Here is a 5,583-nt window from a genome sequence, read left to right as displayed (position 1 = left end):
TGTGTCTGTAGTGATGTCACACTGTCAGTCATGCCCTGGTTGTGTTAGTGTGTCTGTAGTGATGTCACACCGTCAGTCATGCTCTTGCTGTGTTAGTGTGTCTGTAGTGATGTCACACTGTCAGTCATACCCTGGTTGTGTTAGTGTGTCTGTAGTGATGTCACACCGTCAGTCATACCCTGGTTGTGTTAGTGTGTCTGTAGTGATGTCACACCGTCAGTCATGCTCTTGTTTTGTTAGTGTGTCTGTAGTGATGTCACACCGTCAGTCATGCCCTTGTTGTGTTAGTGTGTCTGTAGTGATGTCACACTGTCAGTCATGCCCTGGTTGTGTTAGTGTGTCTGTAATGATGTCACACCGTCAGTCATGCCCTGGTTGTGTTAGTGTGACTGTAGTGATGTCACACTGTCAGTCATGCCCTGGTTGTGTTAGTGTGTCTGTAGTGATGTCACACTGTCAGTCATGCCCTGGTTGTGTTAGTGTGACTGTAGTGATGTCACACCGTCAGTCATGACCTGGTTGTGTTAGTGTGTTTCTAGTGATGTCACACTGTCAGTCATGCCCTGGTTGTGTTAGTGTGTCTGTAGTGATGTCACACCGTCAGTCATGCCCTGGTTGTGTTAGTGTGTCTGTAGTGATGTCACACCATCAGTCATGCCCTGGTTGTGTTAGTGTGTCTGTAGTGATGTCACACTGTCAGTCATGACCTGGTTGTGTTAGTGTGTTTCTAGTGATGTCACACTGTCAGTCATGCCCTGGTTCTGTTAGTGTGTCTGTAGTGATGTCACACTGTCAGTCATGCCCTGGTTGTGTTAGTGTGTTTCTAGTGATGTCACACTGTCAGTCATGCCCTGGTTGTGTTAGTGTGTCTGTAGTGATGTCACACTGTCAGTCATGCCCTGGTTGTGTTAGTGTGTCTGTAGTGATGTCACACCATCAGTCATGCCCTGGTTGTGTTAGTGTGTCTGTAGTGATGTCACACTGTCAGTCATGACCTGGTTGTGTTAGTGTGTTTCTAGTGATGTCACACTGTCAGTCATGCCCTGGTTGTGTTAGTGTGTGTGTAGTGATGTCACACCGTCAGTCATGACCTGGTTGTGTTAGTGTGTTTCTAGTGATGTCACACTGTCAGTCATGCCCTGGTTGTGTTAGTGTGTCTGTAGTGATGTCACACTGTCAGTCATGCCCTGGTTGTGTTAGTGTGTCTGTAGTGATGTCACACCGTCAGTCATGCTCTTGCTGTGTTAGTGTGTCTGTAGTGATGTCACACTGTCAGTCATACCCTGGTTGTGTTAGTGTGTCTGTAGTGATGTCACACCGTCAGTCATACCCTGGTTGTGTTAGTGTGTCTGTAGTGATGTCACACCGTCAGTCATGCTCTTGTTTTGTTAGTGTGTCTGTAGTGATGTCACACCGTCAGTCATGCTCTTGTTGTGTTAGTGTGTCTGTAGTGATGTCACACCGTCAGTCATACCCTGGTTGTGGTAGTGTGTCTCTAGTGATGTCACACCGTCAGTCATGCCCTGGTTGTGGTAGTGTGTCTGTAGTGATGTCACACCGTCAGTCATGCCCTGGGTGTGGTAGTGTGTATGTAGTGATGTCACACTGTCAGTCATGCTCTTGTTGTGTTTGTGTGTCTGTAGTGATGTCACACCGTCAGTCATGCTCTTGTTGTGTTAGTGTGTCTGTAGTGATGTCACACCGTCAGTCATACCCTGGTTGTGTTAGTGTGTCTCTAGTGATGTCACACTGTCAGTCATGCCCTGGTTGTGGTAGTGTGTCTGTAGTGATGTCACACCGTCAGTCATGACCTGGTTGTGTTAGTGTGTCTGTAGTGATGTCACACCGTCAGTCATGACCTGGTTGTGTTAGTGTGTCTGTAGTGATGTCACACCGTCAGTCATGACCTGGTTGTGTAAGTGTGCCTGTAGTGATGTCACACTGTCAGTCATGACCTGGTTGTGTTAGTGTGCCTGTAGTGATGTCACACCGTCAGTCATGCCCTGGTTGTGTTAGTGTGTCTCTAGTGATGTCACACCGTCAGTCATGCCCTGGTTGTGTTAGTGTGTCTGTAGTGATGTCACACTGTCAGTCGTGCTCTTGTTGTGTTAGTGTGCCTGTAGTGATGTCACACCGTCAGTCATGCCCTGGTTGTGTTAGTGTGTCTGTAGTGATGTCACACTGTCAGTCATGACCTGGTTGTGTTAGTGTGCCTGTAGTGATGTCACACCGTCAGTCATGACCTGGTTGTGTTAGTGTGTCTCTAATCATGTCACACTGTCAGTCATGCCCTGGTTGTGTTAGTGTGTCTGTAATGATGTCACACTCTCAGTCATGCCCTGCTTGTGTTAGTGTGTCTCTAGTGATGTCACACTGTCAGTCATGCCCTGGTTGTGTTAGTGTGTCTGTAGTGATGTCACACCGTCAGTCGTCCTCTTGTTGTGTTAGTGTGTCTGTAGTGATGTCACACCGTCAGTCATGCTCTTGTTGTGATAGTGTGTCTGTAGTGATGTCACACCGTCAGTCATGCCCTGGTTGTGTTAGTGTGTCTGTAGTGATGTCACACCGTCAGTCATGCTCTTGTTGTGTTAGTGTGTCTGTAGTGATGTCACACCGTCAGTCATGCCCTGGTTGTGGTAGTGTGTCTGTAGTGATGTCACACCGTCAGTCATGCTCTTGTTGTGTTTGTGTGTCTGTAGTGATGTCACACCGTCAGTCATGCTCTTGTTGTGTTAGTGTGTCTGTAGTGATGTCACACTGTCAGTCATGACCTGGTTGTGTTAGTGTGTCTGTAGTGATGTCACACCGTCAGTCATGACCTGGTTGTGTTAGTGTGTCTGTAGTGATGTCACACCGTCAGTCATACCCTGGTTGTGTTAGTGTGTGTGTAGTGATGTCACACTGTCAGTCATGCCCTGGTTGTTACAGTGTGTCTGTAGTGATGTCACACCGTCAGTCATGCCCTGGTTGTGTTAGTGTGTCTGTAGTGATGTCACACCGTCAGTCATGCTCTTGTTGTGTTAGTGTGTCTATAGTGATGTCACACCGTCAGTCATGCCCTGGTTGTGTTAGTGTGTCTATAGTGATGTCACACCGTCAGTCATGCTCTTGTTGTGTTAGTGTGTCTGTAGTGATGTCACACCGTCAGTCATGCCCTGGTTGTGTTAGTGTGACTGTAGTGATGTCACACCATCAGTCATGCTCTTGTTGTGTTAGTGTGTCTGTAGTGATGTCACACTGTCAGTCATGCCCTGGTTGTGTTAATGTGTCTGTAGTGATGTCACACCATCAGTCATGCCCTGGTTGTGTTAGTGTGTCTGTAGTGATGTCACACCATCAGTCATGCTCTTGTTGTGTTAGTGTGTGTGTAGTGATGTCACACCATCAGTCATGCCCTGGTTGTGTTAGTGTGTCTGTAGTGATGTCACACTGTCAGTCATGCCCTGGTTGTGTTAATGTGTCTGTAGTGATGTCACACCATCAGTCATGCCCTGGTTGTGTTAATGTGTCTGTAGTGATGTCACACCATCAGTCATGCTCTTGTTGTGTTAGTGTGTCTGTAGTGATGTCACACTGTCAGTCATGACCTGGTTGTGTTAGTGTGTCTGTAGTGATGTCACACCGTCAGTCATGCTCTTGTTGTGTTAGTGTGTCTGTAGTGATGTCACACCGTCAGTCATGCTCTTGTTGTGTTAGTGTGTCTCTAGTGATGTCACACTGTCAGTCATGCCCTGGTTGTGTTTGTTTGTCTGTAGTGATGTCACACTGTCAGTCATGCCCTGGTTGTGTTAGTGTGTCTGTAGTGATGTCACACCGTCAGTCATGCCCTGGTTGTGTTAGTGTGTGTGTAGTGATGTCACACCGTCAGTCATGCCCTGGTTGTGTTAGTGTGTCTATAGTGATGTCACACCGTCAGTCATGCCCTGGTTGTGTTAGTGTGTCTATAGTGATGTCACACCGTCAGTCATGCCCTGGTTGTGTTAGTGTGTCTGTAGTGATGTCACACCGTCAGTCATGCCCTGGTTGTGTTAGTGTGTCTGTAGTGATGTCACACCGTCAGTCATGCTCTTGTTGTGTTAGTGTGTCTGTAGTGATGTCACACCGTCAGTCATGCTCTTGTTGTGTTAGTGTGTCTCTAGTGATGTCACACCGTCAGTCATGCCCTTGTTGTGTTAGTGTGTCTCTAGTGATGTCACACCGTCAGTCATGCCCTGGTTGTGTTAGTGTGTCTGTAGTGATGTCACACTGTCAGTCATGCTCTTTTTGTGTTAGTGTGTCTGTAGTGATGTCACACCGTCAGTCATGCCCTGGTTGTGTTAGTGTGTCTGTAGTGATGTCACACCGTCAGTCATGCTCTTGTTGTGTTAGTGTGTCTGTAGTGATGTCACACCGTCAGTCATGCCCTGGTTGTGTTAGTGTGCCTGTGGTGATTTCACACTGTCAGTCATAGCCTGGTTGTGTTAGTGTGCCTGAAGTTATGTCACACTGTCAGTCATAGCCTGGTTGTGTTAGTGTGTCTGTAGTGATGTCACACCGTCAGTCATGTCCTGGTTGTGTTAGTGTGCCTGTAGTGATGTCACACTGTCAGTCATGCCCTGGTTGTGTTAGTGTGTCTGTAGTGATGTCACTCTGTCAGTCATGCCCTGGTTGTGTTAGTGTGTCTAGTGATGTCACACTGTCAGTCATGCCCTGGTTGTGTTAGTGTGTGTGTAGTGATGTCACACCATCAGTCATGCCCTGGTTGTGTTGTCAGTCATGCCCTGGTTTTGTTAGTGTGTCTGTAGTGATGTCACACAGTCAGTCATTACCTGGTTGTGTTAGTGTGTCTGTAGTGATGTCACACCGTCAGTCATACCCTGGTTGTGTTAGTGTGTGTCTCCGTATAGTAACAGATTAGCTCTCAGCATTACTTGTCGTATCTGGAGGTGTCAAATCAGTTTTGGCTTGAGTTGGACTCATACTCCCTACTTGAAAACCCTTGAAGATCCAGTTTAGAACTGATCTTCAGCAACTAGGTCTGTACGGATGCTTCGAACTATCGATAGATTGCAATTGCTGAATGTCCGATATCAATTAATCGATGGTAGAAACGAAAAACTATCGATGCATCGAAATAGTGTGTGACTATCGATAGTTTAGTAAATGACATCCGTTAATAAATGCGCAGCGGAAAATACAGGATGTTTGGGTGCAGACTTGCAGCTTCATTGTGTTTATGTTTTAACTGTTTAATTGATCTGGGTGTCAGGTGTCTTGTCAGCTATTAAAAGAGACTGAAACTACTTCAACTTGTTTATTTCATATTAACTATACATCAATTTGGGAAATGGCTTCAAATTAGACAATTCAAGGGGGGAAAAATGTTGCAATAGTTGGTCGCAATAGACCATCCCTATCGCAATAGTTGTTTCCCCCTCAATAGTCACCTACCAGCAACCCATGATTGTCGTAAAAGGCGACTAAGGCGATCGGGTGGTCAGACTCACTGACTTGGTTGACACATGTCCCAATTGCGTAGATTGATGCTCATGCCGTTGATCACAGGATTGTCTGGTCCAGACTTGATTATTTACAGACGGCCGC

This window comes from Haliotis rubra, unplaced genomic scaffold (assembly GCF_003918875.1).
Source record: "Haliotis rubra isolate DU_JTF1 unplaced genomic scaffold, ASM391887v1 Scf248, whole genome shotgun sequence".
NCBI lineage: Eukaryota > Metazoa > Mollusca > Gastropoda > Lepetellida > Haliotidae > Haliotis > Haliotis rubra.
Note: the sequence above shows the minus strand (reverse complement) of the source record.